The sequence below is a fragment of the Bison bison genome, unplaced genomic scaffold, assembly GCF_000754665.1.
Source record: "Bison bison bison isolate TAMUID 2011002044 unplaced genomic scaffold, Bison_UMD1.0 scf7180017864330, whole genome shotgun sequence".
NCBI classification, from domain to species: Eukaryota; Metazoa; Chordata; class Mammalia; order Artiodactyla; family Bovidae; genus Bison; species Bison bison.
In genome coordinates this window covers 5,117,189-5,143,487 of record NW_011494902.1, presented here as the reverse complement: position 1 = coordinate 5,143,487, position 26,299 = coordinate 5,117,189, and the positions used below count along the sequence as shown (strand labels likewise).

General features: G+C 42.7%; 1 long non-coding RNA gene across 1 annotated transcript in view; it reads right to left on the bottom strand.

Moving 5' to 3' along the window:
• Positions 1-23,350, bottom strand: part of LOC104998493 — a 50,028-nt gene extending 26,678 nt beyond the window's left edge. The window contains exons 1-2 of the long non-coding RNA XR_826474.1: positions 23,310-23,350; positions 9,669-9,757 (exon numbers count right to left, since the gene is read on the bottom strand). This is a non-coding gene — a long non-coding RNA (uncharacterized LOC104998493). The remainder of the gene's footprint in view (positions 1-9,668; positions 9,758-23,309) is intronic.
• Positions 23,351-26,299: the final 2,949 nt, after the last annotated feature.

Here is a 26,299-nt window from a genome sequence, read left to right as displayed (position 1 = left end):
CACACCAGACTCAGGCCCACTGTCCCTTTTTCTGAGAGGTTTATCCTCTACTTGGGCAAACAAGAGAGATCCATAGGAAATTCAATAATGGAGTCAACAATGACACAAGAGCTCACAATAAACATGGAAAAATGAGGTTGATTCCCAAGAAAGTGCTGCAGATAATGAGGGTAGAGGGAAGGATAAATATGCCAAAATTCACTGTGGCCACTGCCTAATCTACACATTTAGATTAAACATGCAATCAGCAAAACAGACTTTTCCGTTTCCCTCAGGCATATGTTTCAGAAAAACCTCCATCCTACAATTCAGCCATAAAAAAGAATGAAATAATACCATTTGCAACAACACGGATGGACATAGAGATGCTCATATTAACTGAAGTTAGTCACTTAGTAAAAAAGAAAGACAAGTAAATAGACAAATACCATATGATATCACTTATATGTAGTGTCTATTACATGACACAGATGAACTTAACTATGAGAAAGATACAGACTCATGGACAGAGAGCAGACTTGGGATTCAAGGGGAAGAGGTATGGCAGGGGTGTGGACTGGAAACTTGGGATTAGCAGATGCAAGCTATTATATACAGGATGGATAAACAACAAGATCCTATTGTATAGCACAGGGGACTATATTCACTATTCTGTAATAAACCATAATGGAAAAGAATATGAAAAAGAATGTGTGTGTGTGTATGTAACTGAATCACTTTGCTGTACAGCAGAAATTAACACATCACTTGAAGTACACTTCAAGGGAAAAAAGGAAAACCTATACTCCTTTCCCAAGTCCCTGAACCCACCCCCCACATATACTCACAACTACCCAACTCCACTCTACATAAGGACCTCCCCTTTCACATATACATTCTCTCTCTTTCTCTCTGTCTCTCACATACATACACAATTATTCTGTAGGCTTTTCAATGAAATGGCTCCTACCCTGTGAACTATATCCCTTTGAATTTCTCCCTACTTTGTCCTTGTTGGGTTTGACCACCATTGCTGCTGCTGCTGCTGCTAAGTCGCTTCAGTCGTGTCCGACTCTGTGCGACCCCATAGACGGCAGCCCACCAGGCTTCCCCGTCCCTGGGATTCTCCAGGCAAGAATACTGGAGTGGGTTGCCATTTCCTTCTCCAATGCATGAAAGTGAAAAGTGAAAGTGAAGTCACTCAGTCGTGCCCAACTCTCAGCGACCCCATGGACTGCAGCCTACCAGGTTCCTCCATCCACAGGACTCTCCAGGCAAGAGTACTGGAGTGAGGTGCCATTGCCTTCTCCATTACTAAAAGCCAAAAGCTTCTTTAGGGCACGGCTGCTATTCATTCAATATTCAAAGTGAAAAAGCAGACTTGTCCCGTTTGACCTCAAAAGGTAGATGTTGGGATGATAAGACTTGGCTCAACCTCCAGCAGGACGTAGAGCAGGCAATGCTGCCAGTGGTGGCCTGCACCGTCTTAGCAAGTGATGAGCTCTTCGTCACCAGCAGAGTTCAAACCAAAGAGTGACACATACCCAGTGAGGATGATCTCAGAGCCTGACCTGAGTCCTCAACCCAGAGAGTCTTCCCTATGTGATCTCCAAAGTGCCTTGTCAAGGAAGAGAGACTAGAGCTGGGTCATGGCCATCAAGTAATAGATAAGAACAAATGACCAAAAGTCCTGGGACAATGTGATGGGAAACAGCACAGGGGTCAAGACCATTTAGGGAAAATGCAGACACGTGTGTCTGAATGAGAGGCTTCAGAAAGATGATAACCAGGAAATGACAAGGAGAAGTTAGTTGTGGATTCAGTTTTAGATGACTCAAATGCCAAGATTAAAACGTGTGGATTTTGTCTTCAAGGCCATTGGTTACAAACTGGTAGCCAAAAGATGGCTTTTTACTTGAACTGCCCAGTTTTTGCAAAGGTATATGGTCCCAATGCAAGCCATTTAAAGCCTAGTATCATACATTCAACAGACTTTACACATTTATATTACCTGCCATCCACCGTGACAGCTGCAACAGATGATGATAAATCACTGGCGATTTTCAAGTGGAAAAGTGGAATGACTACAGTCGGAGGGAAATCAGTATAGCAGGAATGTGCAGGTAAGATTTGAGGCAAAGAAGCCTCTAATCTTTTTCCACTGCAAGTCCGGACAAGAGACACTGGGCCTAAACCTGAAGAGTGACAGTGGGAGAGGAATGAAATAGAGATACAAGACAGGCCCAAAGGAATAGGTGATGAGAGAAGAGAAGTGTTCATAAGGGGAAGCTTTTACTGTGTTCAAATCTCCGTTCACCTGAGATAGGCTGTGTGACTTAGGGAAAGTTACCTAACATCTATAAGCTTTGCTTTTCTAATACATACAATGGGGATATAATGGTCTATCCTGCAGTGCTGTTGTAAGGATTTGTAATAATCTCTATAAATCCACATAAACTTCCTAATACAGACCCTGCCACACAGTAAGCATTCCCTAAATAATAGAACATTTTATTGCATATGATTATTAAAACAAGATTATGTGATTATGTGTATACATGTGTGTGGTATTTAACAGATTGAAAGTAAGAGAAGTCAAAAATTACTAATTTTAATACAAATTTGAGGAAAAGATGCATACGTAAGTTTTAGATATTTTGGACCTGAAAAATAATGGCTCACAGGATATATCCAAGTGAAATTATCTAGTTGGAAACTGACAACATGCACATGCATTTGAGGAAAAGCTGGACTGAAGCTTCAGATTAACTGGGGAGGTTTGGGCTGCAAGTAACCCCAAACTCAAACTGAGTAAGCTTAAACAATTCCCTTCACGGGCAGTCCAGAGGTAGACAGCTCAGGACTGTTTATTTTGAGGATTCTGTGGTACCAAGATGGATCCAGGTTCTTTTCATCTCTCTCCTAAGCAGCCAAAATGTGTCAGTTTATCTCCAGACCTGCTATCCTCATGGTCACAACATGGCTGCAGCCATTTCAGGGGTTACATCAAGACAAGACAAGGAAGCCACTCTTTTGAATGAGGGAAGAGATATCCTCCAATATATTTGCCCTCTCTTCTCTTTGACTAAATTTGGGATAAATTCTCTTCCCTAAACCAATCATTAGCAAGAAGACGTGGACTCCTACATTTGGCTGGGAAGTAATCTGGATTTACCTCCTGAGTCAGGGAGGGGAGGAGTGGACACTCAGATAAAAGACAAGGTTGGCTTCTGGATATCAGGGTCTCACCAGTTTGCATCACTGCCCGAGTCTTGGGGTCCAAAGCCTAGGCAGGAGACTCTTCAACTCTTCTCACTGTCACATGACTCTTGCAGAAGACAGCTGCCTCTGGCTGTGGACCCTTTCTACCTCCTTCCCGGCATCTGGGTGTGTTAGTCCTTCTAAATAAGATGGCTGTGCCTCAGCTCCTCCAGGCATTCAGAGTGAAGCTGTGGAACTAGCTCAATGGAGCAAGAGGAGAGCGATGGTGGTTTCTCACTTCCCAACCACCACCTGCAGCAACCCCTCTCTGGCACTGTCTTTGCAAAACCAGGATGGACTGGATCCATTACACAGACTATCTGAACCTCCCCACTGAGTCACACAACAAGCAGGAAGCCTAGATTGGCTGGTTGGCTGGCAGATGGTGGCAAGGGGTAGCTGCCAGATGGTGGAAGGTTGCCCAGTTGCCAAGAGGAGCAATGAGCCAGGGTCCTACCAGAACATAAGCCCTTTGTCTCATTGATCCACATGACAAATTCACTTTCAATCACATATGATTTCTCCCCTTATGTAAGGTCCTCCTTGTTAATGACTGACCGGGAGGTGGCAGCTGAGAATTGGACAATAGGGATGGACACCTGCAGTTCTCCAGATGGAGGGAAGGGAAGGAGCCCAGAGGAACTTGGAACCCACACCTCTCTCTCACTGAATAGTAAACTCCAGTCTAAAAAATGCACCTGAGAAAGATCATTAACCCATCTCCCTATGTCTTGCAAGGTCTGAATCTAAGTCATCTTAGAATGACAATGTTATCTTAAAATGTTCATGAAAATACCACAAGCCTGCCACCAATTCCCTCGGTAATGAACACACCATCAATGAGACAGTTTACTTTGAAAGTTCAGCCCACTGGTCCCCAAGCTTTCACAAAAGGTCCCTAGAGAAAATCCATCCATCAGTTTTGCCCTGCACTGGGCCAACATTTTTAAAAAGTATTGCTCCCCAAACAATTTTTCCAACAACAATTAATTTCCTCTCCTATCTTATCTGTTGAAAAGTTATTTTTAATGGGGCATGTAATAAAAACCACCAATGGCTATCATGAAACCTGCATTAAGCATTTTTAAATTTTTTAATTTGATTAAAATTAAAAGCACACATATCAAAAGTGTATTGCTCAATTTATCTTTACAAACTGAACATAGTCACATAACCAGCACCCAGATCAAGAAACAGAACAGCATCAGCAGACTTGACCTCCCTTCCAGTCACCATGCTTCCCCTACTCAACCGTAATCCCTATCCTGACTTCCAGGGTAAATGGTTCTTACATGATGTATTCTTCCCCTGTGGCCACTTTCAGTAAACGTTTGATGAGATCCATGATGCTGCTGCTGCTGCTGCTAAGTCGCTTCAGTCATGTCCAACTCTGTGTGACTCCAGAGATGGCAGCCCACCAGGCTCCCCCGTCCCTGGGATTCTCCAGGCAAGAACACTGGAGTGGGTTGCCATTTCCTTCTCCAGTGCATGAAAGTGAAAAGTGAAAGTGAAGACACATAATTAAAGGTCGTTCATCCTCAGTGCCTAGTGCATAGTCTGTGCACAACAGCAACAACTAGTGTGCTGCTGTTGTTCAGTATCTAAGTTATGTCTGACTCTTTGTGACCCGTGAACTGCAGCATGCCAGGCTTCCTTGTCCTTCACTATCTCCCAGAGTTTGCTCAAACTGATTTCTATTGAGTCTATGATGCCATCCAATCATGTCATCCTCTGTCTTTCCCTTCTCCTCCTGCCCTCAATCTTTCTGAGCATCAGAGTCTTTTCCAGTGAATCAGTTCTTTGGCATCAGGTGGCCAAAGTATTGGAGCTTCAGCATCAGTCCTTCCAGGAAATACTCAAGATTGGTTTCCTTTAGGATTGAAATCAGGTATTGGCTATTTTGAATAGTACTGCTCTGAATCTTCTGGTACCTCTCTTTTGAAGAATATATATGAGAACTCTGCATCTGGTACCCAGTACTCTGGCAGAGGGATTGCTTGACTTTGGTAGATAGATTCTGCTACACAGTAGACTCTGCTAAAGTGGTTCCATTAGACATTATAGATGTTTGAAGTACGGAAAATAACTGGTAGACACTACAACCACTTTCATGGATCCCTTCAAAGTCTAAAGACAACAGTTAAGAACTCCTACTTAAAAGAAATGTATGTCTTGTTCTGTCCTCAGTGAAAACAGGTAACAATTACTATTCCTTATAAAATTATTCCTCACTTCAATTATTTTGACACTGTGATGAAATCCTCTCCTAGCCCTGTTACCCGCAAGACTATGAAAACTTTCCTCACAAGTAACACCCATTTGAAGGCTTTGTGCTCACCTAAGCCCTCTTTGGAGAAGGCAATGGCACCCCACTCCAGTACTCTTGCCTGGAAAATCCCATGGATGGAGGAGCCTGGTAGGCTGCAGTCCATGGGGTTGCTGGGAGTCGGACACGACTGAGCAACTTCACTTTCACTTTTCACTCTCATGCATTGGAAAGGAAATGGCAACCCACTCCAGTGTTCTTGCCCACCAGGGACAGGGGAGCCTGGTGGGCTGCCGTCTCTGGGGTCACACAGAGTCGGACACAACTGAAGCAACCTAACAGCAGCAGCAGCAGCAAGCCTTCTTCATGTGATGGGGACTATGATGCTCAGAGCCTGATGCAATCTCAGTGGGCATTTGGGGTGACTTCCATAACCACATCATCTATAACACACAACCCCTCTCTTCAGTGTCAGGGAGAAAGGGAGGCATGGCGGATGGGGCAGAAAGGCACACAATTTGGAGTCCACAGACCCAGGTCTGGACACAGATTTGGCCACTCTGGTATAAACCTGGGACATGCAACTAATAAGGATAGTTGTCCCATCCCATGCATGAGTCTACATTTAACATTATTTTTCTAAATCCAGCATCTCCCTTCCTGGTGGAGGAAAGAGGCAATCACAGTGAAATCTATATTGCTAGCCTTGCTCATAAGGCCCCACTTGAACTGAGTTTCTCCTGACTTTGTCTCCTCCACCCTCTCCTTTGCTCCCCAGTTGTGTGGGTCCCCTTTCTGCCCCCACACACAGCAAGTATGGTGACTTTTCAGAGCCTTTGCTGGTGCTGGTCCTTCTGCTCCCAGTGCTCTTTCCTATGATCTCCATATGGCTGCCTCTTTCTCATGGGTCAGGTCTCAGCTTAAACATTACTGCCCTCCCACTGCCCTCGCTTGGAGTGCTCTTCACTGATCAGCTCTCACAAAGCAGCCCTTCCCCAGCCATTCTTTATCCCATTAGCCTACTGAATGTTCTATAAGCAGATGGAATTCTGTGACATCATTTACTTACATATCTACTGCCCTCCACAACTAGAATGAAAGATCCATAAGGATAGTAATGATGTTTCTTAACCATGACTCTATTCTCCAGCACCTAGCATAGTCCTTGACACAAAGCAGGCACTCAATAAATATTTGGAGAATGAATGATAGAGGGCCAAGTCAAAGAGGGTGATGGTCCAGACCTAGCTACTATTGACTGCTTCCGGGGAAAAAGAGTGAAAGCTCAGGTCCCACTCATTATCATTAGATACCCTTTCCCTCCTGAGCCCAGAATGAGCAATTGATCATCGCTGACCCCTGAACTTGGCACTAAAATGCCTATTTGTTTGAGGACCCAGCAACTCTCTTACCTCATTTCAACAAATCAATGTCATGAACCTTCCATTCTGCACAAATTCGTGATGATGCCTCACAGAGAAATACCAAGACACCAAGAAGATTGTTTCACTAGTCAAAGTAAAAACTGTCAGCTGTGGTCAATGCAAACCTGGAGCCTGAAGGCTCTGCAACGCCAGATGCTGTCCTTTCCAGCTCTGTGAATGAAATCTGGGCACCAAGACACGATCAAGGGGAAATCGGCCCAGGCGGACCAACCTTATGTGATCACAGGACACCATATCTGCCCAACATGGTGAGGGAGAGAAGCACAGCTGTGCTCCTTGTGCCAACTGGCCACAGGCCAGCAGCTTCAAATGACTCTGACAGCTTTACCAGTAAGAAGGAAGGACTTCATTGGTTGGAAAAATCCTCAGATTTTAAAAATCCTATATATCAGTGGTTTTGTTTTTTCCTGAAAGTGTGAGCTTTGCAGGTATCCACTAACATGTTTTGGCTTTGCTAGCTTCAGTGCTGGTCAATACTTGCAAATGGTCCAGAGAGAATGTGAAATAAGGAAGATATGGAGAAGCTTTGAGTCTTCATCAAACAGAAAACTTCAATACTCAGGTTGCAAAATGATGCAATCAACTCTAACAGACCAGAGAACCTTAAAGTTGGCCTGGCCCAGGCCCTGACATTGACTCAAAAATGAGCCTTGAATACCCTCGATTATTCATACCTTTGATTCTAAAGCACCTGTTACAACCCATCACTGCACTGGAAGCCAAACGCCCAGATCCCATAGGCCTCAGAAAAGACCTCTCTCCCATCAGAACATAACTCTGCCTTCCCTCTCAGCCAAATCCACTGCCTTAGGCTCTCATGTCAATGTTTAACCCAGTCCCAGGTGAGGAGCCCAGACAGATCGGAAATCATCCACACCCACATCCCATCAAACCAGCTATTCGGAGCTCTACAGAGCTCACTGTAGTCAGGAGGTCTGGCTGAATCCAGTGAGGACTGACTGGGAACACCCTGTGGGGCCCCAGAAGCACTGGGTGAGATCTTGGCTCATGGTCCTTGTGCAACCTTGGGGGGTGTGGTGTGTGAACACAGTCTCTATTTGACACAGTTAGCCTCTACTCATGTTTCTACCTCAAACACTCCCAGTGGGAAGATGGTCAGGCTGTTTGGTTGGGCAGGAGGAGCACAGATATCAGAAGCTGAGGCCCTGGGGGCTCATGAAGCCCACCTGGGTTTCTAAAGCCTCAGCTCTGCAGAGCTGCAGTGAGCTGATGCGTGCAACTGGGCTTGGCTGGTAGGCAATCAGGCCAGAAGCAAGCACAGGAATGTTAAAGCCACAAAAACAAGAATGAGGAACCCAGGACAGGAGCCTGGAATGAGCCTGGAGACCACAGCAATTAGTGTGGGCCTCTAGTGAGCCCTTTTAGATCCTAGGCTGCCTCTGTAAATGGCAATGACTCGACAATGGTTCTTTAGAGAACTCGGATACTGAAACCTTTGGATTAGATCCACTTTCCCAGGATCACAGTTTATACTCTTATGATGGCATAGTGTTCATTCAGTGACCTAAAAGGGTTCTAGGTCAGAGAATGTAAAAACAAATGGTATATAGCTCACAGATGAGGTGTTGTTTTTTTTAATGTGAATATTTTGGGCCAACATTTTACATTGAGAAATTGCACATAGAAATTCATATTTATAATCTCTCTTGAGAAAGGCAAAGATCTGACAAAAGTGAGCTTACCATCCAGCTTGGCAACACCTGGCCAGAGCTCAGAGCAGCCTCTTAACTGAGACCATGGGCTCTAGGTTGGTCACCATCTACCTGGCCTGCTTCCTCATTTAAGCTGCTGGCCCGGCAGGAATTTGAGTTTGAGACCTCTGAACTCAGCACTTAATGCTCCACACAGTGGATGCCCGTGTAGCGGGGTAACATGAACTGTGGCAGTAGTCAATGTCATAGCCATTGTCCTGGATGTGTTTGTTGAGGTCTGTTGATTCTATGTGGTACAGCACCCATTGCAGGGAAACAAGATAAAGCATAGATCTTCAACGCATGAGGTTTAAGCCAACGGAAAGATCAGCACAGGTTGATTTTGTAAAACACTGCCAAAATTCAAAGTGACAATGATTGATGGAGCATGGGACAGGAGGCTCCATGATGAAAGCGGGAGATCATAAATTGGAAGTTCATTGCTCACTGTCACTTGTGGAATGAAAGATGCAGCCTACAGCCACTGATAAGAGATGGACAGAGGCAGTCAGCCCCTTTCTGGGTTTTAGCTGTAAAGTCAGAGAATACCTATACAGAGGAGAGTCTCTGACCACTTGTCAACCCAGGATGGCTCTTAGAGCGGCAATTTTTGAGCACCTGGTGTGTGCTGGCATTAATGAGGCCCTTCACCTACTTTGGTCCATAGAAGAGGCAAATAGTATTGGCTTGGAGTGTGGGCTGGTAGTTGGCTGATTGGGTTCAAATATTGGGCCCCATGCCTCACAAGCTGTCTGCTCTTGGATATGCAAGCTCTTTAAAATTTCCCTTTCCCAACCCATAAAAAGAAAAATTGATGGAATCTACTGTATTTTTGTTAGGAGGATTAAAGTGTTAAGCAGAGTAACTAGCTTATAGTAAATACATAGTAAGTATTAATAACTACTACTATTATTACTAAGCTTCTTTTTATAAAGTGAGGAAACAAACTCAAAAAGGGTAAGCAACTTGCCTCAGATGATCATAAGTCAAAGAACTGTTACTCACACTTAGCTTCATCTTCATAAAGATGACTGTGGTTCTGGTACCTTCCTTCCAATGACATCTTAGGGCTTCTTGAGCAAATAGTAGAGATCCTAAATGAAAAAGAAAGAAAGAGTTTGGGTAATGCCTTCAAAGCACAGCATTAAACCATTCCTGGCTTCTGGAACTTTTTTCCCCTTCAGTCCAATTGTTCCACCCATCAGTGAAGCCATTTTCCATGCACAGGTTAAGCCCAATTCTCCATGGAAGGACAATGTCATCCATCCCAGACACAAGTCACGCTTAATAGAAAACAACAGGACAGGGTCATCTGCAAAGCTGCTTGGAGCTCAGCCAGTTCTCCCACATGGAAGGCGAGCTCACTGCCACTCAATCCCACATCCTGGACGTTCTCCAGGAATGAGTGACAGGTCCTGCCATGTGGACAATCAAAAGCATGGGGGCAGTGGGAATGGTAAGAGAGATGGAAAAAAACATTAGGGATGAGCAAATGCCAGACAGATGGCATGGCCTCACTGCAGGTGGCTAAGAAACTATAGCAGAAAGCTGGCTAAATGGGCATACACATCGCTGAAAGGACCATGAGAAGGGCAATGAAGTCAAGTCCCAAAAGGCACCAGCCTGGCAAAGAACAACCACAGCCAGGAAACTAAAGGAGATGTTCCTGGACCAGTGAAGAATCAAACCCCAGTGGTATGAGCACCTTGGGAGGATGGCAGGGGGAATATGGGGCAAAAGTGGAACAAAGAGGAATACAGACACAAATTTAGAGTAGAAGCCAGAAGCCATCCTGGCCAGGTCTAGGAAAATCACGAACAAGAGACCACTAACACAGGAATGACAGGCAGGTTTGTTGTTTAGTCACTTAGTCATGTCCAGTTCTTCACAAAACCATGGACTGTAGCCCACCTGGCTCTTCTGTCCATGGGATTTCCCAGGCAAGAATACTGGAGTGGATTGCCATTTCTTTCTCCAGGCAGGCAAGGTTAGGTAGACTAAATGAACTAATACCAAAGGATCTTCTGATGTCTCAACAAGGATGAGGACCAGATGGGTTTCTACTGGAAGCAGTCACCGTCCCATTTCTCAGAGACGCCATTGTAAATGGGCATATGCACATATATACAAACACATGTATGGGTACATCCACACACGTATATATTCTCAGATATTTAAAATAGAATTGGACTTCTTATATTGAATACATTATCCAATATTTTTTGACTCAACTGAATCAAGGATATCTGTCACTGTCTGTGAGTTGATTGCTACAGGATCATTTTAGTGGCCTGTTGTATTCCATCATATATATGAACCATAACCGACTCAGCCACTCTCTACTGAAGGGCATGTGTCATGGGGATGTATGGTTTTTCACTGTTATAAGCCAAACAGTTATTATTTCCTCAGGATTAATTCCTGGATGTAGAATTGGTGAATCAAAGGGCAGAGAAGATTTTAAATCTTTTACCACATAAGAAAAAGGGGGTGTGGGGAAAAACTAAACTACTTTACACTCTCATCAGCAGTATGAAAAGGCAGTTTTCTATATACCCGCCCCAATGCTACATGTAGTATCATTACTTTGCCAATTTTCTAAGTAAAAATGCCATGTCATTTTTCTATCTGCAGTCCTCTGCTTACTACAGAATGAACATTTTCATAAGTGTGTCCATAACTATGCACAAGGTTATTCCCCCTAGAGGAAGATGTTATTGAAAGGGATGGGTAAAATCAGTTGGCTGGCTGCTCAGACCTGGCCTCAGAGAGATTCCTTCTTCATGCCCACAGGTACTATCATGGATTCAAGGGGCTGCACCTCAGTTTTAAAGATGCAAAACCTGACTTCTTGTTCACCCAAATGTGTTCTCCCTCTGGGAGCAGATGTTTGCTAAGAAAATTTACAGGAGATGCGTTGTTAAACTGGGATGCCAATTTATCAACTTACAATAAAGAAAGAAAATCTTTCCAACAATGGAATATTCATGTCTGATAATTAGGGTACTCCCTTCTGGAAAACAAACTAAGAATCAGAAGATTACTTGATGAATAAACACATATCCCCAGAAACAGAGAGGAGCAGTGAGACAGCAGTTCTAAAGACCAGAACACACGTGCAGACAGAATTCAATCTCTAGCTCCACATCTCTTGAGGACAGGTCCTCTCGCCCAGCCCATCCAGAGACCCACGCCCCTCCCAGACATGACCAGGACAGGGTGATGACCCAACTAACAACTTCAGTCCCAGGCACCTCCAGCTCTAACCTACAAAGTTAATCAGTCACACAGGCCCATGGGCACAAAAACCAATAACTTCCATTGACACCCTGAGCTAACCTTCTGGGCCAATCAACCAACAATCAATACCCTCCCTCTGTCTCAATCCACCTCTTCTGCCTATTCTCTCTAGCTCTCAGTCTTTATCTCAGACTCTGTCTTTCTCTCCTTCGCTCTCTCTTTCTCGCATACACTTTATTTCTTTGTTTACTCATACTGTGGTCCAAATGTTTTCAATTTTGCTTTAGCTGTCTTTTGTTACATGAATCCTTTGTCTTGCCACCCTGTATCTGCCTGAGACAACCGACTGGTTCGCAAATTAGGATGCATGTACCCTGGAGGGTTCACCAAGGTTGGCCGAATTATACTTGGAGCCAGAGGATAAAGATGGCTTATCTGAGAAAACTCATTTTTCTAAATGTTACATAATTTAAAACATTTCAAAAGTAGACATGTGGCAGAATACAAAATGGATGAGTTTTTCATAGCAAATATAATTTTTGGAAAAAAAAAAAAAAGGAGATTCAAAGAAATTCCATATTGCCTTTGGTTTCTGATGAAACCTCTAACCAGTCCTCACCCTCATACACCCACTCTCCATCACCCGATGGCTATGCAGCCATCCTCTGTACCTAACGAACACTTTGGTGTGAAAGTTTAGGAAGCACTAATAATCCATTAGGGTAAAGGATGAGAGCAAATATCAGACTGGAGGTCTGAGGTCAGGGAGACCTGGGATAGACAGACCTGAAATCAGATAGACCTGGGGTCAGACCTGGCTTAGAAAACAGTACACGCTATATTAGTTGGGTGCCTTCAAGTGAGTTATTACTACCCTGAGCTTCAATTTCCTCATTTACTGGTATAATAACAAATAATTGATGGAATGTTTGATCATCATGAGAGTCTATAAAATTAGCAAAACTGATATTTAAAAATTGACTTGTAACCCATCTCAGCTTAGCTCTTGATGTTCTGCTGATCATTTCTGCTGATTATAGAAAATGTTTAATCCTTCAGCATAAGATAACTTGGTCTCTTCTAATTCAAGGCTTACTTTGGGGGGTAAAGATTGACTTAGACTCAAAGTTCACCCCTCAAACTTCTGGGAAGCATCTGGATACAAGGGGATTCTTCATGGTATTAAAACAGAGTGGTGTCCATCTAGTCAGCCCCCACCTCCTTCTGCTGGGGTTCATATCTATTCTGGTCTGTGTTGGAATGGTTCACGTCAGCTATAGCCACAAGCTGGACCAGCAAGAAGAAGACAGGCCTCCCTGTTCTATACCTGGGTTGATCTAATGTCTGTGGCCTCTGCTCCTGTGCCTTGTTCTAGGTGGTGCGCTGAATTTCCAGGCAGCAGTCAGCTGTCTCCCAGCCTTTCAGCATGCTGACCCTCAGTAAGGCAGCCAAGGCTCCCTGTAGTTGCCTTGAGGGGCACATGACTTCCAGGGCATTCTCCTTCATGTCTCAGTCAAGCATGTCACAGGGCAGCATACTAGCATTCACTCCTGGGTTAATGCTCACACTTTCTCCACTCAAGGGGCTGTGTCTCTGTGAAGCCTAGTTGATGTTTCCCCAGGGATGGGAGCAGCTAGAACCCAGGACAACTCGGCCATTCATGAAGCAACTTCCTGCTTTATCCCCTGACAATGAAATCAGCCTCCAACTCCAAGAACAACCTCTAATTCCCAGCAGGATAGGACCTTTGAGATCAGCTATTCAAACAGCTTTTGAGCATCAAACAAAAGCTGTCACATTTTTACCAGTCCAAGAAGAATGCGATAAACAAAATTAAATAGAAGTCCTGGTGCTCAAAAGTGAAATAGCTACTGACAAAAAAGGCAGACAGAAAACACTTATAAACTTGAAACATATACAAATCATGACTTGGATTTGACTCTTATCCCTAAGTATCATGAGAATTAACTAATGTTGCACTCCTGGAGAATATAAGTGATATGTAAATGCTAAACAATTTACGTTTGCTGAATCACTTAGGATGCGTACCAAAATACTATGCAATACTGATCTTCTAGAAGATTAATCCTCCCAAAAGCAAATGACTTCCAAAATGGCTTGATAAATGACAAGGAAATAGCAGTTTTATGACTCTCATACTGATGTTTTGTGCTATAATGGAACAAATATTAAAAGAGAAAAATATGTTAATATCTCAGGATAATATTATAGAGTCTGGGTAGCAGCTCCTGGCTTTCTAAAGAAAGCCATACCAATCAAACCTTTCCCTAAAGACACTGACACAGGAAGAAATGGGTTTCCTATTTCAGTAAACATTTTGTGAGCACTTAGACACTGGTGCTATGCTAAATATTGGGAGTACAAAGTTAAATAAAGTGATTTCTGCCCTGGGGTTACTTGCCCTCACTTGATATGTTGCCTCCACCCTCTATCTTGACAACTGGCTCCATCCCTGGGACTCTCCCAGTCTCCCCCAACTCAACAACCTGGCAGTTAGCCTAACCCCATCCTCATCACTCAAATGCTAAATCCAGTGAGTCACCAAGACCCAAGGTTCCTCCCTTGTGGTTGAGAGTTGCCTCTGGGGTGATAACTCCCCCTTCCTTCCAGGTTGCCTTTGCAATGGAGAAGGCTCTGAGGCACAGAAGCAAAGTGGACCCAAAGCTGTCTTCCATAAGCCATGGCTGAAATCTCAAGCAGACCCAGGGTGGTGACAAGGGGCACCCAAGTATCTTCTCTACCAGTTATGCTACTCAAGGAGGACCACGGAGTAAGAAAAAGATGAAGGGAACACTCAGGTAAGAGACAGTAAATATAAGGAGGGATGGAGAGAAAAACAGAAGGATGGTAGGAACAGGGACAAGGAGGTTATGGAAAAGGGAAAGGAAGAAGTCCAGAAGTCAAGTGAGCAGGAGCTGTTAGGACCCCAGAAAAAGCTCAACCCTTCTGCTGATGAATGAAGAGCAGAGAGCAGATTTTTAGACAAATGAGACAGTGCCACCTAATGAAATAGTGTCAGGAGCTCTTAGAGGACTCTAGTATATGTCCAAGCAGAGTTTTTAGTAATGGAGGTAGGAATTAGGAGGGTATTGAGAAACAAAGTTGAGAAAATTAGAAAAAGAAAAAAAAATGACACTGGATTTCACTCTGAAATATAGTCATATTCTGAACAGAAGTATCTGAGAATCTTCAATTCAAAGTCAGCAAACCCAAGGAAGGACAAGCAAAGGCAATGACTTATCTTGTATGTCCCACAATAATTGGCAACTTCTGCTGCTAGAGTGTGCTTCCTGCAATGGCTGGTCTGAGATTCCTAATGTAATATGACCTGGGGGTAAGTGGGGAAGGCAGCTGGCACCTGGAAGTTCTCTCTTCTCCAAAATGGCCTTTCTCATCAGCTCACAGATGCCTGCAGCTCCAGTTTTGTTGGTAGAAGGAAAGAAGTAAGTGGCCAGATGTTGAGTGCTAATCCCATGCTAGCTCTATGCCAGGGGATTCACATACATAACAGCCTTTGAGGTAAGGATGTCTAACCCCCATTTTACAGATGAGAAAATGAAAGCTGAATGGTTAAGAAACACTTCCTATTTCACAAAGCTAATAAGAGGCAGAGCTCCAAGCTGAACTCTGTTTTTCTGCACCAATGTCCCCAGTCTTTCTCCTGCCCCATGGAACAAAGCCATCATCCCTAAAAAGAGTCACAAGATTTTAGATCTCAGTAGCTTTGCTCATTCACTCAGTACATGGCTATCCAGCACTTTGTTGGCTTCATTCATTCACCAGGTATTTACAGAGTCTAACTAATGTGCCAGGCACTATGGTTTGGGGAAACCATGGTAAAAGACCCAGAAGTGATCCCTGTGCCCTGGTGGGGAAAAAGGACACAAAACAATTAAATAAAAGAATTACAAATTGCAAATTGAAATGTTCTATGAAGGAAATGAGGGCTTCCCAAGTGGCACTAAAGAAAAAGAACTCTCCTGCCATGCAGGAGACATGAGACACAGGTTTGATCCCTGAGTCAGGAAGATCCCTGTAGGAGGGCATGGCAACTCACTCAAGTATTCTTGCCTAGAGAATCCCATGGACAGAGCAGCCTGGCGGGCTACAGTCCACAGGGTTGCAAAGAGACATGGCTGAAGCAACTTAGCATGCATGCAATGCATGAAGGAAATAATAAGGAGACTGGAACAGAGAGAACTAGGGGAAGGTCGGCCCACATGGCCCACACTGATACTCAGGACAATCTCTGTTGAATGAGAGCACACACATGGAAGGTGGTGGAAAGGGATTCCAAGTATCAGAAATAATTCATAAAAAGATACAGAGCATGAAACAGGCTCACGTGACTGGATAGTGGTGAGTGCAGAAAGCAGGGTGGACAGGCTGCTTGAGAAACAGGTGGGGCCCCATTCTGCAGAGTTCTGTGTACTCTTCAGGGACTCTAGGTCTTGTGCTATGTGCAAAGGAAGCCATGATGGATTACACTTAAAGGAATAATGTCTTTAAAAGATTTGTCTTTAAAAGATTCTCTGGCTGCACATGTAAAATGGACTCTTGCAGGCCAACAGCAGAGACAGGGAGAACAGTTAGGAGGCTGCTGTAGTGTTCTAGAAGAGACCAAGATGGCCTAGATTAGAGTGGTGGCAACAGAGGTGGATGGAAGTGGCTGGCCCTGAGATTGTCTGGAGGCTGAAGCAAAAGGACTTGCTCACAGATAAAATAGGGCTAGTGAAGATGGACGGCACTATCCAGTTTCTGCTGGAGAAATTACAGGAATAATGGAGTCATCAGGGAGATGCTTTGGCAAGCGAAGATGAACAAGTTTTGATTTTGAGCTCTTGGTTTCTGAAATTGGACTTATCCAGGAAATATCCAGTGGGAAATATCTAGTAACAATCCTCCTCTGTGAGTCTGGGACTCAGAAAAGAGGCCAGTTCAGGAGATATCAATGTTGGGAGTTGAGAGAATGAATAAATATGGAGAAGCCCAGGGAAGAAGCTGGAAAAGAGAGATAAAGTGCAGGAGGAAGAGGAAGCAAAGAAAACTGAGGAAGAGCGGCCAGTGATGTTTTAGGGGAAATAGGAAAAGAGGAGGTGAAGGAAGCATGGAGAGATACCATCTTAAGGGCTCTGCTAAGATTGCTGAGAGGGGAAGAAAGACACAAGAGAGTAAAGTAACAAATAAGAATTCTCATCCCAGAAGAGTTCATAGTCTGATGAGAAAGACCAATATGATTGATGAAGGAATAAAAAAGTTCATGTAACATTTATTGAGCACTTACTATGTGACAGGAACTAAGCTAACTGATTTATATGCATGATCATTAAAGCCTCCAGTGACATCAGAATCATTATAATCTTCATTTCACAGATGAGAGAACTAAGGCTCAGAGAGAGCTCTTAGCTCACAAAGGTCACAGAGTCAAGTAAGGGGAGAAGCGGGATTTGAAGGTAAGCAGTCTCTGGGATCACACAGAGTCGGACTCGACTGAAGCGACTTAGCAGCAGCAGCAGCAGCAGCAGTGTGATTCCTAAAGTGCACTCCAAACCACAAAGGCATCTGCCTCTAGCTGGGAACATATATGGGTGGCCCATTCCCTTATTCCTCTCTTTGGCTCTTTCCAGCCAAACTTACTGCTCTTGCTTATCTCATAAACATCCTTGTTTGGGACCTGGGATGACTCTTTTCCCTGCAGTGACCTTGTCCAATGTGGTGATGATGCTGAGAGGCAGCTCTCCGGGCACTGAGATTTCACACACCTCCACCCCCTCACAGCTTACCAGGACCCCAAACCTTGCCCCAAACCCCCATAGACGCCCCAACTCTAAAACCTGGCCCAGGAATACATAATTTTCATTTTAAACCAGACACAGATCAGATCAATCTCAAGTACTTTGGATGTAGGTTGACATGGCAGAGCGGCAAAGGGAGTAATCATTGCTGATAAAACTGAGAAAATGGAAGAAAAAGCTCTTTTAGCTTAAATTGTTTCCTATAAAACAGTTTTGAAGGTAAAAGGTACTATCTTCTTGTCAGTGTCAACATTTCTCTCACTGGGTAAGTGAAATTATGTATTTGTCAATGACGAAATCTCTTCAAAAGAGAGATGACATTTTGTTTGGTTTCTGGCAAGGAAAGATTGGGTCTGATGAAACTGGTAACTATACAGATGCATAAAAGAACATTTGCATAGGAGGCAGGCAAACATCACACCACTTCTTCTGTGTTCAATGAGTATATGCCCAGAACTCTTAAACCTTGCCTATCCTAATTTGGCTCAATTGACTTGATGAGTATTTTTCACTGAATTTCTACCTGTTGTTTGGGTGAAAGATAGCGCCAGAGACTGCATGCTACTGCTTTCTGTCACCTATATTCCAAACTCACTGCTTGATTGTCAGCAGCCAATATTCAGATACATGTCTGTACTCTCTGCCCCATAGCCTCGAGCAGTGCCACCTTGCTGATCCAACCAGAACCATAGTCTAAGACCCACTGATCTGAGCTCAGTTGTATCACAAAATCAAAACTAGATTAAGAGATGCCTGATCCAGCATGAGAAGATATTCAAGGCTCCTGAGCTGCGGAGGCATTGGTTTTTCAGCGGCACTTTCTCCCGCTCTGTGTGACGAATGGCACACCCACTGAGCCCGTGAGAGTTAATGCCCTCACCTCTAAGTGGGAATCCTCAGGACCTACAACTGCAGAAAGGGATCAAAGGAACTGCTTCAAAGCGTTGAAAGCAACTCCCTCCTCTAGGAAATAATCAATGCCCCTTTATTTCATAGTTGCAGGGCTGAAGCCTTCAGTTGCTTAGCATCCAGTGTGAGCCTGTGCCCAGAAAGCCAGAAATGAGAAACAGAAGCAGAAGCACAGCTTGTGCACACATCAATGTATCTGGCCTTACTAGAACTCTCTAAGATATTAAGGACATTTTTGTCCTACCTTAGAGTACAGACCTGATGCTGTCTTTAGATTTTTTTCATGGTTGATTCTTCTCAAACTAACAGTTGATCTAAGTCATGGGCACATTTTAGAAAGATGTAAATGTGGACCTCGAACCAAGCTAAAATTATGCATGTATGAGAGGCAGAAAAGGCTGGGAGAAACAAGTTCAGAAGGAAGAGTTTAACAATTTTCATGGATTCATCCAAAGAATATAAGCAAATGCCATTTTTATCCCCAGTCATACAAATATTAGGAATGGATGTGAAAAAGAGTTTTTTCTAAATTATGCCATTACTACAAAGTAACATCACATTTTCTCCTACTTCTGTCCTTTTCCTTTTTCTTCACCCTACCCTGCCACTAAATAAATCAAATTCACAACATAAGATGTGGTCAATTATAATATGCAACGTTATTTTGTGAGCCATCAAGACAGAAAAGATGCTGCCAATTAAACTTTGACACACACCTTGGTTTCAAAGATCTTGAAATGTGAAAAAAGGGTTCATCATAAAATCCATGAAGCACAGCCTACATACAGGCATACACACACATCACACTCATCAATGAATTTTTCTTGCAAGAGCAGAAAACTGTCATGAAGAACCAATTTTCCAAACAGACTAGATTTGTGCCACCCCTAAAAAAAAGGAGGGGGTGGGGAGTTTAAAGTTTATTTTATGGCATATATTTGCTGCCTGAAGACAACTCAGAACACCATTGACAGATAATGGACCACATTTCATATCTGAGAAGTGTCTCTTATTTTTAAAACTGAAAGCAGAGAAAGTCATTAGATTTGCTTTCACTCTTGCCACAGAATGGCAGGGCAATTTTCATCAGACCTGCTTTTTGTTTTCTTCATTTCCCAGTTTCCTCTTCTCTTTTACATTCATCTTTATTCTTGCTATCGCTCTCTCTCTCTCTCTTTTTTTTTTTTTACTTGAAATCTAATTTAGGTGTCTCCATATCTCATTAATGTGGCCTGCCTCAAAGGTCCTTAATAATAACTTATTGTACATGTTTATTACACTTGATAGGAAGTAATTTTATTGAAGCCCCTTTTGTCTCCTCGTTTCAGGTAATCTTGTGTCTCCACATGGGTAATACTGTCCCTAAGAAAGTAGTATTTTTTGCAATATTCTTGCTCATTATAACCAGGAAAATGATAATGAGAATTCATGAGGCTGCAAAGAGGTACAGTGACTCCATCTCCAAAATAGCCCCGTGCCTAGCTATAATGAAGATGCTTTGTATTTATTTGGCATAATATTCCTGACACCTAATAGTGACCATTTTCTCTCCAACACTAAGAATTTGTTTTAGAACAACTTACTCATTGCATTGGTTATTTGTTAAAGCCTTATCTAGGTCACTCATACAAAAGGGGGTGCCAATCAACTGAAGTTTAATCATCCATCAAGTCAATATTTATTAAGGGCCCAATCTTTTCCCAGATATTCTAGCAGGCACAAAGGATAGGCCAATAGCTGAGACAGTCCCTGGTCTCAAGTTTAGCAGGAAAGTAAAACATATTTGAATTAAACATGGCCCAATATATTTGTATCTTCTAGCTGCTGTAACAAAATACCACAGACTAGGGACTTCCCTGATGGTTCAGTGGTTAAGAATCCACCTTCCAATGCAGGAGATGCAGAACCAATCTTGGTAGTGGAACAGGCCACATGGTGAATAAGCCTGCATGCTGCAACTAGAAAAACCACCTGCCGCAACTACTGAGTCCAAGCACTTATAGTCTATGCTCCGCAACAAGAGGAAAGCCCTTGTAAGGCAATGAGGAGCCTGCATGCCCCTCAAAAGACCCAATGCAACCAAAAACAATAACAACAACAGCAAAAAACAGACTGGGTAGCTTATAAAGAATAAACACAGTTCTGGAGGCTAGCAGTCTGAGATCAGGATGCCAGTATGGTCAGATGAGGGCTTTCTTCTAGGTCACAGACTTCTTGTTGCATCTTCACATGGCAGGAGGGCCTAGGAAGCTCTATCCCATTATTTAAGCCTAATCCCATTCATGAATCTCCACCCTCATCATCTAATCACTTCTCAAAGGCCCCAACTTGAATTACCATCACATTGTGCATTAGAATTCAACATGTGAATTTGAGGGGAAAACAAACATTCACATCACAGCATCCAGCAGTCTCCAGTTAAACTAGCACTGTCCTTTCTACATTTCCTCCACTGACCAGCAATTACCACCTTCTTCTCTGGATTCCTGTTCCCTTCAAATAAGACAGCTTGAACCTGTGTCTATTGCATTCCCACCTCTTAATCCCACAAACACCCACAAAATACCTCCTTAATAAAAAAAGAAAAATGGATGCATCAGTTAGAGGCATAGTTTATTCCATTATTTATGTCCTCTGCTTCATTTCTCTGAGGCCTTCAAACAAATACTAGAATGTGTTTCAGTTTCATTAACCATTCATTATGGAAATTTTCACATATATAAATTAGAAAGACTAGACTATGAACTCCAAATACTTACTCTCATCTTCAGTAATTATCAACGGTTCTGCCATTTTTATTTCATCTCTACTTTCCACCTTTTTTCATATTGGTTTTCAAAACCCAGATTGCCTATCATTTCACCCATAAGTACTCCAGCATGGATTTATGAATGTTTGGGTTTTTTCTTTTCTTTTTAACTTCAACACAAAGCCATTATCTTATTCAACAAAACTAACAAGAATTTCTTATTATCTCCATATAACCTCCCTTGTATTTCTCTGATCGTCTCAAAAATGTATTTTTATAGTTAACTTATTGAAATCAGGATCCAAACCAAGTTTACAAATAGCATTTGCTTGATTAATCCAAACCAGTTTGCTCTCCCATTCTTCTCCATGCTATTTATGTCCAGTGATTGAATGTCTCCTGTGGTGTTACCCAAATTTCCTTTGTATTTTTTATAAATGGGTAGGTAGATACAGAGGTTTTATTACATTTAAGTTCAATATTTTTAGCATCAAGACGCTATAAACAATGCTGTGATGACCTACTGCCTAACATGGGGAGGGAAAAAATGTCTGATGCACTTTTTTGTGATATGAATGAGTTTAGATCATGTCAGTGTGATTCACCCACTAAAAAGTCTCTGCATGAACTTTAACCTACTGTCTGTGTAGCCATTGATAATCATTGCCTAGAGCCACCATTCATTAGAGATTTTTTCCAGGTAATCAATCACTTTGTGTTACAAGTACACCACAGAATGAGATCATTTACCCTGGTACTGATTAAGCCAAATCAGGAGAAAAAAAAATTATAGTTAAAATATATTTAAAGCACCGAAACACACTTCAGACAGTTATTCAAAAAATAAATAAAAGTGGCCCAATCCAACTAATAGATGCCTCCACCTTTTTTGAGAACAAAATCTTTGTTTTAACTGAAAATTTCCTAGACCACCTACATGATAGCACTTGCCTTTTAATACCTATTGGGAAAATGCAAATGATGAAAAGTGTCTATGAATTCAGTGACCCACTGAACAGATTTCTAGTATATTAATCATAGCAGTAGTCTACACACCCTTGAAATACAGCAAAGTATGTGTCATAAAGATAAAACATAATTTTAAATTGTCCAAGTTGCAATCTTTCCCCCTTCTGTCTTACATCGCAAACCGTGCCCTGTAAAGAGAGGCTCGCTAGACAGACAGTCCCCAGAGAGACTAGTGGAAAGAAAACTTCTTCAGGTTGAGTGTCACAAGAAGCCTGTGGGAATTTACAGAAAGAAAAGAACAAAATTTTCTGGACAATTTGCAGCAACATGGGTGGACCTAGAGGTTACCATACTAAGTGAAATTAAGTCACACAAAGAAAGGCAAATACCATATGATATCATGTATATGTGGAGTCTGCTAAGTCGCTTCAGTCGTGTCCGACTCCATGCGACCCCATAGACGGCAGCCCACCAGGCGCCCCCGTCCCTGGGATTCTCCAGGCAAGAACACTGGAGTGGGCTGCCATTTCCTTCTCCAATGCAGGAAAGTGAAAAGTGAAAGTGAAGTCGCTCAGTCGTGTCTGACTCTTAGCGACCCCATGGACTGCAGCCTACCAGGCTCCTCCATCCATGGGATTTTCCAGGCAAGAGTACTGGAGTGGGTTGCCGTTGCCTTCTCCAAAGTATGACAAAAATGAACATACCTACAAAGCAGAAACAGATTCACAGACACAGAGAACAGAACTGTGGTTGTCAAGGGGTAGGAAAGGTCAGGAAGGGGAAGACTGTGAGTTTGGGATTAGCAGATGCAAACTATTATATAGAATGGATAAACACCTATGGTATAGCACAGGAACTATATTCAATATTATGTGATAAACCATAATAGAAAGAAAGAAAGAAAGAAAAAGAAAATCACTCAGTCGTGTCCGACTCTTTGTGACTCCATAGACTGTAGCTTACCAGATTCCTCCGTCCATGGGATTTTCCAGGCAAGAGTACTAGAGTGGGTTGCCATTTCCTTCTCCAGAGGATCTTCCTGACACAGGGATCGAAACTGGGTCTCCTGCATTGTAGGCAGACACTTTACCATCTGAGCCACCAGGGAAGTCCTAATAGAAAGGAATATGAAATGAATATATGTGTGTATAACTGAATCAGTTTGCAGTACAGCAGAAATTAACATAACATTGAAAATCAACTATGTTTCAATAAAATTTTTAAACATTAAAAAAAAAAAAACAATTTTAAGATTTTCTGGCCACATTTTCTCCCCTCTCCACCCTTGGATATTTTCAAGAGAGACTGCAAAAGCTTCATATACCTATTTTAATGATTCTGGATGCTGAGATTTTACATAACTTACACATGTATGTGTAAGATATGGTGTTGATCCAGATGACAGTGTTTTCTTACAGATCTGAAATTCGAGCCAGCTCTCTTTTCTAACCCCCACTGGGGCCCAGCAACTGCCCTCTCTGTGTCTCTGGTTCCAAACATTTCAACCATAGGCTCTACCATCACCATTCTACTATAATATTAACAGTACTCTCCATAAATCTAGAAGGCAAACAAGTATATTCCCTCCTCATCCCCTAAGGGTACCTTTTAAGCTAGAAGCTGGTTCCCCAAGACCAACTTGATAGCCCACAGTAGCATTCATTCTAGTGGTCATCAAAGTAAAGAGCCCCAGTGGCCTACTCTCCTGCTGAGGCCAAAACACACAGGGTGCAATTGCCTAGTTAGATGGATTGCTCACAGATAAGACACAAGCCTAATCTAGCCATTGATCTAAACTCTGATGTTTGTAGCACACACTCTTAGGGGCCCCCCAAATCACCCTCCTTCCTCTATATAATAGGCTGTTTGATATTTCTGTTGATATTCTTTACTCAAAAGTATTTTATTCCAGAATTCATAAAGTGAAACTTGAAATTGTGAAGGAATGAAGTGATTTGTTGCAAGCAGAAATGGCTTTACAGAGAAGATCAGACGAGGAGCAGTTTCAATCTATCAATCAGAAAGAAAGTGCAAAATATCTTAGATGATAGTTCGGAAAAAGGGGTGGGGAGGCAAAGTGGACCTGAGTAGAATGGTGAGGACACAAGTTAAACAAGGACTCCTGCTCCAATCCGTGCTCCAATTTTATTATAGAGCACTTTTTCCAATATTAAAAAACAAGGGGGAACAACTCGCCATGAACCAAAAGGCTAAGTCTACCTCTTCCTCTAACCTAGCCCAAGATTCCTCTTAACATGTTAGAACTGCTCAACCAAAACATACCCCTAAAATGCAAATCAGGCAGAAAAATATCTATATCTATATTATATCATATTGACACTGATTCCTGCTTGAGAAATGAATGCTGACAGGAACAGCAATGTAACATCTTCTCAGAGAACCACTGTGTCTTCCTACTTGACTCCTCCAAATGAAACTGGATGGTAATAAAGTCAGGCTTAGCATTTGTTCATTCATTTATTCAAAAATATTTATTGGTCAGCCCTGTGCTAGAAGGTAGAGACATAAATAGGACAGATTGCTGCTCCACAATTTCCTGATCTAACTAGTGAGATTGAAAACAATGCCACTAACCTTAGAGCCTCACAGTAGGATGATGCTATAGTAGAAGTGAATCTCTCATGATAAGGATGCAAGGTTCTAATTTGTCAGTGGGTAGTGGGTGGAAAAGAGCCTTGCATAACTCAATGAAGCAATGAGCCATGCTGTGCAGGGCTACTCAAGATATACAGGTCATTGTGAAGAGTTCTAACAAAACATGGTCCACTGAAGGAGGAAATGGAACCCATTCTAGTATTCTTGCCACAAGAACCCTATGTACAGTATGAAAAGGCAAAAAGATATGATACCAGAAGATGAGTTCCCAGGTCAAAAGGTAGGCAATATGCTACTGTTCAGTTCAGTTCAGTTGCTCAGTCGTGTCCGACTCTTTGAGACCCCATGAATCGTAGCACGCCAGGCCTCCTTGTCCATCATCAACACCCGGAGTTCACTCAAACTCATGTCCATTGAGTCAGTGATGCCATCCAGCCATCTCATCCTCTGTCGTCCCCTTCTCCTCCTGCCCCCAATCCCTCCCAGCATCAGAGTCTTTACCAATGAGTCAACTCTTCGCATGAGGTGGCCAAAGTACTGGAGTTTCAGCTTCAGCATCAGTCCTTCCAATGAACATCCAGGACTGAGCTCCTTTAGAATGGATTGGTTGGATTTCCTTGCAGTCCAAGGGACTCTCAAGAGCTCAAGAGTTTTCTCCAACACCACAGTTCAAAAGCATCAATTCTTCGGCGCTCAGCTTTCTTTCTTCAGTCCAACTCTCACATCCATACATGACCACAGGAAAAACCATAGTCTTGACTAGACGGACCTTTGTTGGCAGAGTAATGTCTCTGCTTTTCAATATGCTATCTAGGTTGGTCATAAGTTTCCTTCCAAGGAGTAAGCATCTCTTAATTTCATGGCTGCAATCACCATCTGCTGTGATTTTGAGGCCAAAAAATAAATCAGCCACTGTTTCCACTGTTTCCCCATCTATTTCCCATGAAGTGATGGGACCAGATGCCATGATCTTCGTTTTCTGAATGTTGAGCTTTAAGCCAACTTTTCACTCTCCTCTTTCACTCTCATCAAGAGGCTTTTTAGTTCCTCTTCACCTTCTGCCATAAAGGTGGTGTCATCTGCATATCTGAGGTTATTGATATTTCTCCAGGCAAACTTGATTCCAGCTTGTGCTTCATCCAGCCTAGCGTTTCTCATGATGTACTCTGCATAGAAGTTAAATAAGCAGGGTGACAATATACAGCCTTGACGTACTCCTTTTCCTATTTGGAACCAGTCTGTTGTTCCATGTCCAGTTCTAACTGTTGCTTCCTGACCTGCATACAGGTTTCTCAAAAGGCAGGTCAGGTGGTCTGGTATTCCCATCTCTTTCAGAA